At 36.7% G+C, this 15,696-nt stretch overlaps 1 long non-coding RNA gene across 1 annotated transcript in view; it reads left to right on the forward strand.

The window, feature by feature from the left end:
* Window positions 1-15,696, forward strand: part of LOC309439199 — a 93,494-nt gene that overhangs the window by 55,818 nt on the left and 21,980 nt on the right. The window contains exon 2 of the long non-coding RNA XR_014183939.1: window positions 12,457-12,609. This is a non-coding gene — a long non-coding RNA (uncharacterized lncRNA). The remainder of the gene's footprint in view (window positions 1-12,456; window positions 12,610-15,696) is intronic.

Genomic DNA, 15,696 nt, shown 5'->3' on the forward strand with positions numbered 1-15,696 from the left:
CTTTTGTGTAAATCATCTACAAGAAAGTATTTTTATTGGTTAAATAGGCAATAATTATTTAAACATTTTGATTTCAATGCAAACATATATTTTGGCTGTTTCTTGCAAAGATTACAAAAATCCAACAAAGCATAACAAAGAAGAGTGCTATGCCCTTATAGGAACCGTCCTTTCAAATATAGTAGAAAGAGCTGTGAAGCTGAAAGAGCAAATATAAGAAAGGATAGAAATAGCAAAAACAGAGAGAGCTCACAGTGCATTTAATTAAGATGAAATGATTTGAAAGAATTTGGGACTTATATAAACAAAATATTAATTCAATGCTAAAAATTGAAAGCAAACGTATCACATAAAGTGACAGATACATGGCACAAAGGAATCATCGTATGTCTTACCAGAAATACCGGCTTAATGTTCTTAAAATTTAAAAAGCCTTTGACTGAGGGAAGAGCTGAGAACAATTATCATAAGCACTTTAAAGCACTTGGATGTGCTCACCCAATTAGCTGAAAATTTATTCTAACCTAATAAGAGATCCTTTGTGATTTGGTGTTGCTGTTTTTGAAATATCACGTGTCTAATTGTATTCTTATTATGATACTCCCTATGTTTGCCTCCAGTCCTGAATCCCTCCCTGCTACCTTCAGCAAAATTCATTGACTTCGGAAAAAAAAGAGGTCTCCTTTTCCAGTCTGCTAACTTGCCTGGCATGGTCAGACCTGCTTGCTCAACTAACAAGGCAAGTCTTTTGACCTGTGCCTTGAACTAAATGTGAGAAAGCCATTATTAGTTTTACCTGAGTAGGCTGAAAAAAAAAAAAAAAAAAAGAAAAAAAATGTATCTTACTGAAGCATACACCAAAGAACTACTCTATTTGGAGGGCTAATTAACCAAATGCAGCTTTGCACTGGACTCTGTTGTGTTGCTTTTCCATGTCTATACTTCTTCTGTTTCCAGCTGTCACAGCTCTAGTTGCTGGAAGAACTCTGTCCTATGCTCTGCTGTGTGGAGTACTGACTGTCCTCAGTGCCTAATAATGCAGAGGCATGAATGCTGGTAGGCATTTAAAAAAAATATATATATATATTCAACTTTACTGATGTTTGTTAGAGAAATAAAACTTGTGTGTCTTCCTCCTTTGGTGGATTTGGCCCCTCAGTCATTCTGTTTTATTGGCTTCACATGGGAGTTCCACATTTTGTAAATACAAGATTCAAACTTCCTATTGATAGGCTTTGTTATGTATAAATAAGTCTGGATAACATCACCCACATTTCACTTTCTTGAGCAAAATCTCTTTTATAGTTGATATTTTGTGATGTCATTTTGTCTTTTTATCCTTCTCCTTTCATTTTTCCCTTTCTCATGCATAAATGCACACTTCCACAGAAAATCACCAAGAAAGCAGAAAACTGCTCTGACTCATCTTGCTTACTGGCCTTAGTGCTTATATCAGGTGAAAGTAGAAGAAAGAGGGGTTAGTCTAACATAATTTTAACTGAAAGAAAGAGTTGAAAAATGGTAAAATAATAGCTGAGAACCCCCCTTGACTGTACTAATAGTTTTTTGTAGTGTTTTCTGTTTGTTTGTTTGTTTGTTTGTGTTTGGGTATTTTTGTGTTCTTTTTGTTTTAGTTTGGTTTTGGTTTTTTTTTCATTCTTTCATTGTGCGAAGGAATTGTAATCTAAACTCCAGAGACTTTCTCTGAAGGAATGGCCTGCATTCAGTTGCAAGATAACATAAAAAATTCTGCAAATAACTTCAGAAAATGTTTAAAAATGTGAGAAAAAAATCAGCCCTGTGCACAGTACTCTGTATACAAACTACACCTTAAATTTTGTGATTAACTCTCTGAATGTGAGAAGTTTGTTACTAGCAAATTTTCAATTTTCTTATAAAATTTATTTTCATAATATAATAGGTTGTAGGAAAGCAGTGTCGGCTCAGCATTATTTTAGTCTCTGCACGTGCTATGAATGTACCAAAAGTCAGGTAACCCTGCAGTCAGACATAAGCTGGTAAGGCATGATGAGAAAATATTGATGAAAATCATGGCCATAATTTTTCCCTAACCTAGAAATATAATTCTTATATTCCAAAGCTTTGGGTTTCCCTTATGAAAAGCAGGAAATTTCCCTTTGACACAGGAGTATTCCTAGGTAATATACGGCAATACTGTGTTCAACAAGTGCCTCGAGCAGAATGGATTGTAACCACAATACCAGATGGGATACACCCAAGGGTGCTGAGGGAGCTAGTAGAGGTGATCACTAAGCCACTTTCCATTATCTACCAGCAATCCTGGCTAACTGGAAAGGTCCCAGTTGACTGGAAGTCAGCAAACATGATGCCCATCTACAAGAAAGGCCAGAAGGAGGATCTGGGGAACTACAGACCTGTCAGTCTAACCCCAGTGCCGGGGAAGGTCATGGAGCAGATGATCTTGAGTAACATCATAGGGCACATACAAGACATATAAGAGAACGATATTGATCAGACCCAGTCAACTTGGGCTTATGAAAGGCAGGTCCTGTTTGACCAGCCTTTTCTCCTTCTATGACAAGGTGACCCAACTAGTAGATGAGGGAAAGGTTGTGGTTGTTGTGTACTTAGACTTCAGTAAAGCCTTTGACACTGTATTCCACAGCATTCTCCTGGAGAAGCTGGCAGCTCATGGCCTGGATGGGTGTGCTCTGCAATGGATAAAGAACTGGCTGGAGGGCCGGGCCCAAAGAGTTGTGGTGAAAGGAGCCAAATCCAGTTGGCAGCCGGTGATGAGTGGTGTTCCCCTGGGCTCAGTGTTGGAGCCAGTTCTGTTTAATCCCCTTATCAACGACCTGGATGAGAGGATAAAGTGCACCTTCAGTAAGTTCAGATTACACCAAATTGGGTGGGAGTGTTGATCAACTGGATGGTAGGAAGGCCATACAGAGGGATCTGGACCAGCTGGATCATTGGGCTGAGGCCAATTGCATGAGGTTTAACGAGGTCAAATGCCAGATCCTGCACTTGGGTCATAAGAACCCCAGGCAGCACTACAGGCTTGGGGAGAGTGGCTGGAAAGCTGCCTGGCAGAGAGGGATCTGGGGGTATTGATTGACAGCCAGCTGTACATGAGCCAGCAGTGTGCCCAGGTGGCCAAAAAGGCCAACAGCATCCTGGCTTGTGTCAGGAATAGCGTGACCAGCAGGACAAGAGAAGTGATTGTGCCACTGTGCTCGGCACTGGTGAGGTTCCATCTTGAATACTGTGTTCAGTTTCAGGCCCCTCATCATAAGAAAGACATTGAGGTACTAGAGAAAGTGCAGAGGAGGGGAACAAAGCTGGTGTGGTGCCTGGAGCACAAGCCTTATGAGGAGCGGCTGAGGGAACTGAGTTTGTTTAGCCTTGAGAAAAGGAGGCTGAGGGGAGACCTTATTGCTGTCTACAACTACTGGAAAGGAGGTTGTAGCATGGAGGGTATTGGTCTCTTCTCCCAAGTAGCAAGTGATAGGACAGGAGGAAATGTCCTCAAGTTGCACCAGGGGAGGTTTAGATTGGATATTAGGAAAAAATTTTTCACGGAAAGGGTTATCAGGCATCGGAACAGGCTGTCCAGGGAAGTGGTGGAGTCACCATCCCTGGAGGTGTTTAAAAGGCATTTAGACGAGGTTCTTAGGGACATGGTTTAGTGCTAGAGTTAGGTGAGGTTGTGGTTGGACTCGATGATCCTCAGGGTCTCTTCCAACTGAAATGATTCTATGATTCTACAGTTCTTAGGTGCACCTTTTATTTTTATTTGGTTTTGTTGTAAGCCAGCTGGACATATATTAATTCCTAAAATGACCTCCTAGTTAGCAGTGATCTCAATGAGCTCAACTTATTTTAGGGCAGCCAAAAACTGAATCTGGTGTCAGTCTGTGCAGGTTCAGGTTCATCACTCATTTTTGTCTGTGCAGAGAAGGAAATTTCTCTTGTTCAAAAGCCAGAGAGATCATGCTCAATTGGGATGGGTGTGTGTGACTGACCACAAGGACTATCAGAGCATGGGATGACGGCAACTTAGGTCTTACTGGTTCCCTGCAGAATATTGTCTTTTATATCAGACTATCCAGTTCCATTACCTTGGTAACACAAAACTACTGTTCCTCTATTTGCAGAGCTTGGACTAGCTAGGTAACAAAAATGGTTTTGTTCAAGTGTTCCCTAGATGTAGAAGAATCATGTGTTATACAAGCCATTTCTGTATTAATGAACAATCAGACTTAGCTGACGTGTTGCCACTCATTTAGCAATGGCTGAATGAGTTTGAAGAAAATTGTGAAACTGCACTTATTTGTCCTGTATCTCATTTAAAATGAAATTAGTTTTTTTTTTCAAATTAAATAGAGTTGTGTTGGTTTACTTCATTATCCCATGGTGATACTGAAATCTTGCATTTCAAAGTAGTCAAAAGTAAAAATGTTAAAAGCTGTAAAAGAGACTTTGTCATGTCTGTTCTAGCTTGGACCTGTGCGAGCACTGATCGAAATCTCTTTCAAATATCTACTCTCCTCAGACTTGGAAGTCTGACTATTAAGTATATTTCTGATGGAGGACAGTAAATTTTAATAAAACTGCTTACCAATCTGAATTTGCTCAAATATGATAACTACTGCTACATAAAATACTTCAGTCCATAATGGCTTATATCAAGAGTGTGAGTAAAAAACTCTGGCTTATAGCAGTGTGTTCCTTTTTATCTGAATAGATTTCAACAGCTGCTGTGCGTATCACTGACTCATCCCACTTTGCTAAAAGCTTGGTTACACAGAGCACCTCTGGGAATAAGGACTTTTATCCTAAATGAAAGAAATCATAAGTCAGAGTGTGCTCGTCGAAGTTATACTGGGTCAGAACATGCTGCTCCTTTAAAAGCTCATGTTCCACCGCTTACATATTTTCCATATCGTCACTCAGTTGAGTATTGGTACTGACACTGTTGTCACGGTTGCCTTAACATTTTCATGCCAAATCTAACATTAAAAAGAAAATTCCTTTAATTTGCTGCATATAACAGAAGAAGATATTCTTAAAGTTTTGTTTTTAAAATACTAAAAATAGAGAAGCGGCATATTAAGTTTCCATAGTAACTCACATACCAATTCTCACAACCGATTAATGAAGGTAATTCATTCAAAGACATTCTCAATGGCCAGACTCCAAAAGTTTCTCTTGCAATTAAGTACCGTGTCAGCAGCATATACTGAGTGTTCCACATTCATGCCCTTTACAGTTTTCCTGTAAAAATATACATAACTTTAATATTCCTGCCCTATTTTGACAAAAGCTATAAGGATCTCTGTTTCTGAGAGTCATTTAGGAAGTGTATTATTGCATTATCTCTATATTGGCAATGTATGTATGTGGCAGACTGCTGGAGGACAATAGCCTGTGTCCAGCTATTTTCTATTTATATAGAGAAATCACTCCAGGATATGTCTAGCAGTGACCTTGCTTTCCAGCAAACAGCAAGGATAAATTCTTGAGTAGTGTTTTTCATCCTGGAAATTTTGCCTAAATAGAAATACTTTAGATTTCAGATTTTTTTTTTCTCTGTATTATAAAAGTTTTATACTTAAAATAGTTTTGTTTGTTTTGTTTTTGTTTTTTTGTTTTTGTTTTTGTTTTTTTAAAAAAACTGAAGATTCCAATATCTACATTTATTGTTGCTAAGCAGTAAAATGATATGCAAGAGGCATATAGTTAGCAACAAATGTGTTCTCAGATTTATTTTAGAGTTTGTACAGGAATCTGTTCTAAGACTAAATGTTTTAAACTTGCGTTTAATGTCTTTTCCCTGGCTGACCTTTTTTCTTATATGTAACCATTAGTCCTCCACTGCTGCCACTGAACAGTTAGCTTACACTTCAATTGTCATCTTTCCTGATCACCTGTACAATTATGGCATGTTTTACAACACACTAAAAACTGATTAACATTCATTTATTTTGAAATATTTAGCTGTAACTTTCCTCTGTGTAGTGTGTACTGGTTTTTGTTTGTACAAGCAGATACTTAATACTCTGCTGGTTAAAGCGTTTATAGAAATTGCAGAAGGCTGGTTTTACTTTGATTTTGTAGCAGCTGGTGCTAAAGTGAATAGATCCAGCATACGTGAGAGGAGGCTTATTTAGACAGGAAAATTTACCTACAGTGAATACTTCTATTATTTGTTCTAAACATAGTGATATATTCCAAGTAACTCCTGGAAACTGGGGAATTTTTCCTCCTCCTGTGCAAAACAAAAGCAAATTTCTTTGGAGATTTTGTGGAAAAGTGGCAGATTCTGAGTATTTCCAGTTACATTACCCCTAAAGTCATACCTTCTGGGACAGGACTGATACAATGCTCAGTGAGGTGCAGATATGCAGTGACATTTTTCAAAACATGCAGTGACTTTTAAGGGATATTCACATTATCTTAAACTAACACCTGGAGTTACGGGTGGTACTATTGCTCAGGCGCAACATTTCACTGGCAGCTCCACGGAGGACTTTTCTTTAAGTGTTTTATCCTGTGGGTAGATGTAACCGGAATATAGGTGTGAATATTTTTTTTTTCATGAAAATTGGAAAAAGATCTTTCATAAAACTTTGCTTATTTATTTTTTTTCTGCTATTGGCCTGAGTGAACATGTGTAACAGCAGTTCTGATATTCAGCTTTTGCTTCCTCTGTGCATTGCTTGTTTCATTAAGCATGGGATATATTCCTCTTGAAAAGATATATCCAGCCTCAGGCAAAACTTTCATGCTTGCTATTTTGACACAGAGATCTTAATAGCTATTTTAAGAAAATGCTGTGTTCAAAAGCTGAACTTGATGGTTTCCTCACTGCTGTGTTTTTCATCAGTGCACATATTGATGGAGTATTTTATATTTCTTTCCACCTTCAAATACTAACCAGAGGGTGACCTGAGGAATGTAGATGTGTTAGAAGGCTGAGATGATTCTAGATGTTGCATTTTTTCTTTTTTTATACCATACATTATAAGTCTACAGCTACCATCTAATCAGTAAGCTGTTGTAAACTGTAAAATCTGTGAAATCAGTAATTTGCTCTGTGTTCAAAGGTGTAGCTTTTATCTCAGAACAGTCCAACCTATTACTGCATACCTGACTAGCTGAGTTGCGCAGAGATGCTGTTACTTATGTATGAAAACCTAATGTGTTGACAACTAGACAATACATTGTTTGGACGCAGTTATGCTGTTCAATGTAGTCACACATGCTTTTGCTATTTTTATGTTACTCAGAACATGACTGTGGAACAGCATTAAGTCAAAATTCCCTATGTGCAGCCATATCTATAATATATACCTACACTGATATATTTAGTGATATGGATATATATAGATATACTAAAAAATATATCAATAATACAATCCATTGCACAATATAATGTGTTATAAACCACACCTTCGATCAACAGTGAAATATATTCTTTCTCCTAAGGATGTTTATTGTTCAGACATAAATAGGGAAGGTCAGTTAGGAAATATTTTGCAGTTCTTGCATTCCTGATTGCCTCCTAATCACATTCTGGCACTTCAAGGTTATCACTGACATCTTAAAATAAATATATCTGGTGACTGTAGGGTCCATTCAGTTCTCTGTAACCTCCTTCCTTCTCTGTAAAAGATAAGTTGTAAACCACCTTGCTGGGAATGAAAGATTCTCTGGTACAAAACTCATTACCAGCAAAGGTGCTTCATAGTTGCTTCCATTTCATCACATTTTAAAACATGCTGAAGTTTACACGAGGTTTCTTTTTGTTTATCCAGACCTTAAACAATATCACAAATTACTCTATTCCTGTGTTCCCGCAGTCAGTGCCTGACAAATGAGTTAGGGAGAAGTTGGAAAGATGGGTCATTGTCTTTTACAAGGAGGGTAGTGAGGTTTCTTCATAAATTTGTAGAGTAGTCAGCCAAGTGAATGGCCAGTTCAAATATATCATACTGATTTTAACCTAAACAAATTGCTTTTGAGACAAAGTGCATAATGCAGTCGAGATGCGGAGCTCGGTTGTTCTTCTGACCTGCAGACAAACTTTTTTTGAATTTTCTTTTGACATAGCCCACATTATGTTTTTGTTTGTTCATTTTTAAAAACAGTGAAAGAATATACCCATTGGCACTTTAACTGCTTATATAATTTTTTATTTCAGCAGAATAATTGTGCAGGTATGTTTGCTGATTGCCAGCCTTACAATTTAACTTTTCGTGTACTTCTTCAGCAAGATATGCTTTCAGAAGAAATAATTAAATCTTACAATCAAATTATTTGGAAAAAATATCTCATTGAAGTTTTTGTCTTTTTTTTGACTTTATAAATCTGCTCAGAAGTACAAACACTAGTGAATACTCAACTTTTGTTGGATATTTCTTGTGTAAACTTTATTACAGTTTGTTTGCTTGTTTGTTTGTTTGTTTCCTCTGCTAGGCATACTGTAGATTCTCCAAAGAGAGTGAATAAAATTTGCTTTCTTTAGTAGACTTCTAGAAGCCAAGAGGCAAGACTAAATTTAAAGAAGAAAAATGTTTATTAATGTTTAAAGAGGAAAGGAACAGTAAAGCTGTTTTCCTCATGACTTCTGCTGGAAATGGTTGAAAAGCAAGTTTCCATTAACACTATTAATTTTGTTGTGCACAAGGCAGTTTCAAGTTTGGATTTCAGGAGTTCTGAGAAGGACAGAGAAATACACAGACTTCATTTATCTGTTTGTTGTTTTTTTTTTTTGTCAGATAGTGCTGTAATGAAAAAGCAAATACATTGTGACAGAGGGCAATAAATAGAACAACCCCCCCCATAAATATAGCTAGGAAGACTTCAAAATATGTTATTTTACACTTGAAGCTCAAGAGTTGGCATTCCCCCAGTGTTTGTTTTTTTCAGATTTTAAAAACTGTTTAAGAGCAGTTTAGCAAGTAACAAAGTCGCTCTGTTCCAGTTTGAACACCAAAATGGTGAAATTGCAAATTATGCGCTTCATTCAGCTTTTATCACACAGCACAGCTCTCTGGACAGACACCATGGGTTTTCTGACAGGTCCCTGCTCAGGATCTTTCCTTAATGAGTTCTGTGTAATATTTAGGCATTATGATACTATTTTTTCCCATGGTCTTGACTCAGGAAAACCTCCAACTGGAATCAGAGAAAGTCTTATCTGAAGAACTTTTAAGACACCCTCACAGGCAGAAAAAGGTTTTACTTACAGGTTTTTGAGGGCTGATGGGGTAAAGACTTCATCTGGGTAGTCTATTGGTGTGTTTTCATGGCTCACCACTGGGACAATAATGGGGCCTGTCTACAAAACACTCTCTGAACTCTTGATCTGAAGATCATGAAATATTTTTCTGTTGAATTCTGCCTCACTATCCACCACTCACTAACGTTAATGTAAGTTGATATAGTCCAAAGTATTAAAAAAGAGTTGCCCTGTGCATGCGTTTGCACATTTGTGTTATGGTAATGAGAAACAAAAGTGGCACAGGACTTAATATGAATAGTTCTAAAACACAGATGCAATGAACAGTAGTTACTTTTTTCTAAAGCTTCATTCTTTTTGGATTAAAACTACTGACATACAAAGTATTCTAGGTTCTCGTGTTTTTCTGTTATGTAAACATATCTCAGCCATCTTCATAATAAAAATTTGCGGTTACACTTCGAGTTTACCAGTGTTAAGATATTGCTTTCCTGAACACCAGAGCTTCAAATAAGAAGGTCTGTGACACAATTCCCCATGGTGAAGATAAAAAACAAGAGAAATTCACATCTGAAAAAAAAATTCTGCACTTGTTGGAGACATTATTAACAAGACAAAGTGTTGCCATAGTCAGATACTGGAGACTGTGTTGATATCTAATAACATTGTTTGCTTCAGTTATGGAACATGTAGTATATCAATACCACAATTAATGCATTAATGCAGTTCCTCTCTTCCCATTTTTGACAGACCAGAATATGGGGGAATGTCTTCTGAAAAAACTAATAAACGCTGTCGTGGGTAAAATCTCAAACTTGGACACTTCTGTCAAAAAAGTGAAGTTATTAAAAGCTATTAATAGTAATTATCAATGTGTTTAAAATAATAATTTAGCTGTGGATAAATTAAAAAATAAGTCACCAGGACATAGTGTTAAATCAAGGTTACTTCAAATAATTTAAGTTATTAACTAGGGAAACAGTTGATGAGCATCTCCAGAAGCTGATCATTAGCTGGTGATAATTAGCACTTCTATGGAAATGTAGGCTGACATCTCCAACCCGTTTAAAATTACTAAGGGTGTTTTGCCTGTAGCTACAGTTGACCATTGCCTGTGCAGTTCACACAGGAAGAAGCATCTATGAGCAGGCTGCATACCTCTAATCTTTCCGTTGTTCCTTTCCTTGTGGTTTAAAAGGTATAGAGATCCTGTGCAAATAACAACCCACTGATTTCTAGAAATTCAATAGCATTTCTGTGTAATACCTAATGTTAATACCATAAATTTCCAGTGTGCTTGAACGTCAGATATGTTTGCATGTTAATGATGCTGTTATGAGCATTATAGCTTAACTTGTTATTTTTCAAAGTGCAAATTTTATAAACTGAATGTATACGTTTCATTGTAGACAGTGATAAAAAGCCTTTGTCAAAGATAGGAGTGACTCTAAATTCTATCACGTTAGACATATGAGATAAAGGGAGAAAGAGAACAGTCTTATAAACTCAACAGGAAGTGAGATATATATTTCCTACATGTATGACCCAGGACACAGATTTAAAACAAAATACATTTCATTCAAGACGTATTAGTTTTGAGGCAGCAGATTTTAGGGATACTTTTTATATATCTAAATGAGGAGTTAGTTATCAACATGAGTAATGTCTAACGGCCAAACCTTTAATGGTGTTTAAACGGGAACCAGAAATGGTTAGATGAATGTAGTAAAAAATGCCTGCTGGTTTAAGTGGTTACACCTGAGACAGGGTGTGAACATTTCTGTGACTCTACCTCCTGATAGCTTTGAAAATCCATACACAGATCTTTCAGTTTGAGCAGATGGTTTCCATAAAATTAAGCCATTTTAGGAAAAGTTGGTCCCATGCCCATCTTTCTGTTTATAATAAAATTTAAAAGGTAGCTACATTTATATCTGAGGGGTGTTGCTTTTAGTGTGTCGGTATTGTATTTTAACACCCTTGGGGGAAAAAAAAACTAGAGAGGAGTATAATTTTGATTATCCAAATCTTTGGAGCTCTGTATCAGTGAAAAAGTTTGCTTACCCACAATTATGTCTATAAAATATGAATTTTTACTCCAACAAGCAGTCTTGAAAAATGCACATAAGAAAGCTGAAGTGCTTGGCGGGGTTATAGGAGGCAGCAAAACTCTTTGAGGCACTGTGTCTCCAGGGCACTAAGGGAGATACACATCCTCTTCTTACATCTGAGCCAAAGATTCCAGGTCTGCCCTCCACATGATAGCAGTCCCCTTGCAATAATTTCATCACTGCCTTTGTGCCACCCTCACACATTAAAAAGTCATTAGATGAAACTCTTAAAATGCATGAGATTGAATACAGTAATAACCTACATCAGGTTTTCATTTTTTTTTTACTTTTAAGCTTCTAGGGTTTAATTTAATCTTTAGCTATGAGCAACGAGGAGATTATTGCATAATTGCCCAATATCAGTTGAGTAGCTCTGTAGTCTTTTGAAGCAGCTGGACATCTAAAAGATCTGACTCTGCTTTTGCCTAATAGATGTGTCAGCATGAAGCCATCTGATGGACTTCATTTTTCCCTGTTCATTTTCATAAAATTACATAAAGTAAAATAATGTTTAAGGGACAGGAAGAACAGGAAAAGGCTCTTAAAAACACAGCAGGACACATCCTGTGTGAATGGAGTGGTCCTTCTGCAAAAGTGCTGTTCGCTTTGGGCACAGCCATCAGTCTCTGCTGTTTCACACGGGTGAAATGCAGCATTCCAAAGAGGCACAAGTACATACGTTATCATGGGAAAGGGTGTAGTCCTGACCTTAGCATGTGCAAATTCCATATACCTGCTCTGTACAGGCTGATGTTAGAGCTCATAAAAAATCCGTTAAGTTAGACAGTGAAAAACAGCATCCTGCCTATTGTTTGTCAGCCTGTTGCCCCTAACGCTCCTAGGAGCATCTCTCCATCAGTAAATGAAAAACAATAAGAAGCTATCAGCATACTATTTAGGAACACAGAAGAAAGGACTGTGTCAGACGGACTTTCGTCCTTACTGGGAAGGGCCAATATTAACACTTTCCCAGCTTCTCCCATGTTGCTTCCATAGCAGTGGCATACTTCTGAGGAGGGCCAAGGAAAGCCTTCAAAAACTAAATGCTCCCCAGCTTACTTCAGCTGTTTGAATGTGTCTATTGATCACATTTTTGTCTCTGTATCCTCCTTTCAGGGAGAAAGACAGAGGAAGGCAGACCAATGAAGCATCGAGGAGGACTTCTGATCAGATGAAGGGGCAAGAGGAGCAGCTGGCAGTGACCACATTCAGTGGAGCAGTCCTATCGCCAAAGCTCATTCCTAGAATAACAGCCCCACCAGCAAATAGGTAGCTGTTTTCATACCATTATAGTTTTGCTTATCTAAGACAACAAATGGTACTATATCAGTAAACAATGCTAAATCAGAAGAGTTAAAACTGTTTTTACAAGGTTTGATGACATATTGAACTTGGTTATTTTTAAAATCCATGTATAATTCCTCCATTCCTCATTTAATGAAAAATAAAAGTATTGCAAAGTGGTAGCAGCTGCTTTAGGCAATTTAAAACCATGACTTTGCCAACAGAATTACTTTTCTGCTGTCATTGTAATTTGACTTCAAATTGCATTTTAGTGGCTATTACTCTGGGTTAAACTTTTTGCTTTTCTATTTAAAATTTTGCAGGCTGAAGGAAAAAAAATCACATTCTTCACTTACCCCTCTTTAACAAAACAAATGATATAATGTCTTTTTTTTTCTTTTTTTTTTTTTTTTCTTTTTTTAAGGTTCCTTTCTAATAAAAGACATAACACCCAAACTGTGCCTCTGTTGTCTGCTAACTTATGGAGCACGAAGCATGCTTATATCTTAAACTTGTTTTTCATAATGTATAAATGTCCTTATGTATATACTCCTTGTCAGTTACTACAATATTAAGAAAGTTTGAGTTTATTACTTGGATATAACTGGAATATTCCAAGGAAAAAAGAAATTCAGACTTTGACTGACAACTAGATATTGGCAGAGTAAATGACAATGCAATGACTTGCAGCACTAATTTGAAAAGAAAAGAGCTGCTTTCAGGAAGAAAGAAAATAATTGCTTTTCTTTTATATTGACTGTAAAGATTTTTACTAGACAGGTTCTTAGCTCTCTTGCTGGTCACTGTTGGAGCAGATGGCCTGACCCAGTGTGATTACAACCTCTTAGGGTGCTAGACCAATTATTTTTCTAACACCTGGAATTAAGAGACTGGTCCTGGTACCTAGCTCGTATCCACCCTTTCCATCTGTACTTCCATCTCCTTTGGCTGTTACAGTATTTCTACCCTGCTTGTATTTTAGGCCACACTTACTCAAGCCACATGAGCTTCCCATGCTATGAAGAAACGTTTGCTGAAAAGTAATCTCTCTAACAACATTGATTTACTTGGTTATTTGGTTAACTGCTTGTAAGCACTGATCTAAACTGGTTTCAGTAAAACTCTCCCTCTGTCTGATCCATAAACTTCTCTGAGCTGTTAAACTAAGCTGGTTAGGATGCCATGAATACCAGTGTGTACAATTGCAATATTAGAAAGTATTGACAGTCAGATGTCGAGTAGACCTTGGTATCCTTAAAGTATTGTTTGACAATAGAAGAAAAAGAGCAAGGAGCATTGCAGGTGCCATCGTGTTTGCCCATATAGTTTGGAAATTTGATCTGGAACTAACGCCAGAAGCAGCTTTCAGAATATTGCTGTCCTAAATCATTTGCTGAAAAACAAGTCACTGATATATGACTTCTCATATTTTGTGGATTTATGACTCACTGAGATTTCTGTTATTTTTTTCTAGTATGTACTTTAATTATTAAGGGTTACTGTGATGCCTGCTTTGGTCTTTACTTTTGAGCTGATGTTGTTTAAGAATAGTATAGATGTAAATATCACTGACAAAATGTAATCCACAAACATAGACTGTAAGTGTAACTCAGAAATGCTGTAACTGGTTGAATTTCAAAGCCAAGAAGCAAAGTAATTTTAAGTAAGTTTATTAATATAAACTGTAATATTTTAAACATAGCAACTCTTTTGTAGGTTGTAAGGAGTACATATGATCTTGCAGAAAGAGAGTACATTTTATATGTTGCTATGATGAGATTTTGATTTTATCAGTGGTTGTTTGATGAATACACTTTCCTCATCTCTAATATTTTGAAATAGCATTTACCAGTAACTATTTTTTCCTCTAAAATTAATTTGAATGAGATCCAAACTCTTCACTTTGCTATATAGAATAACACAAAAGAGTAATTCAGCTCTGAAATTAAAATCCCATCTTTGCAGGCACCTAATACTTAGATGATTTCCATTCCAAGCTACAGTGTTGTGAGGTATTCTCTAAGTTTCTTTACAAAGAAAAAAAAGGAGTTTAAATTTAGAAAATTTCATTTGCCTTTCTATCTGTCTGTGTGGGTAATATTCATATGATTTAAATGTTATCCATACTAAACTGTATCAGACTTTGGAAAAAGAAAGCACCTGGTCTTCTATACTTAAAATTGTGTCTGCACTGTTTTCTGAAGTTAATTTTCCTTCAATTCTGCTTTTGATTGAATCAGTTGCTAAAAAATTAGTGTGCCTGAAATTAGATTTTTTTTTTTTTTTTAAAAATATGATAACCTGAGGAAAAAAAGCCTAATCCTTAAATATGATCTAGAATAAAAAACACAATGAGTTTTTCAAGTGTCCAAGGATTATTTCCTTCTTTTCTCATGAGAGAAAATGTTTACACAATTCCACATTGCACATCTTTCTACGTGTGGCTATACATTTGAGGTTGAGTCAGTTTTCCCAAGAAGTAGGCTCTAAAAATGTTTTGCAGTAGACATTTAATAGTTGATTAGAAAATAAAATTTTAGTCTTTACCATTAAGGGTTTATTTGTTTGTGGTTTTATTTACTGCTAAGTGTCTAATAAAATACTAGGGCCTTCATTCAATTTCCAGCTGATGGAGATGAATGGATTAGAGTAGAGCATTAGACAGTATCCAAGGATTAGAGAAGGTCTGCAATGGAGAGGCCCTGTGGCTTTTACCTTTAGGCTGCAGACAAACTTGCAGACTTTCAGGGATAATAATTTTCATATATACCTTAGCTAAAAGAGACAGTAGCAAGATATACAGGCTGTACAAAACAGCAGGAGATACAGATGAGACACAAACACATGGTTAGCTGCAGAGTATCTTGATTGGAGTCTCTTGAGCAGTTGGGGAACTTGCTCAATCAGAAGTTGAGCCATGGAAATCAAAGCAAACTTTGTAACTCCTCGCCAAACCCTGAATGTCTTATTGGTAAAGCTCATGTTTCAGCCTACATCAGGTAAAGTACAAATATCTTTACGCAAAACAGCAGATACCTGGAATTGCAATGTCAGAACAGTAGCCAATATATC

This window comes from Streptopelia decaocto, assembly GCF_964273445.1.
Source record: "Streptopelia decaocto genome assembly, chromosome: 4".
NCBI classification, from domain to species: Eukaryota; Metazoa; Chordata; class Aves; order Columbiformes; family Columbidae; genus Streptopelia; species Streptopelia decaocto.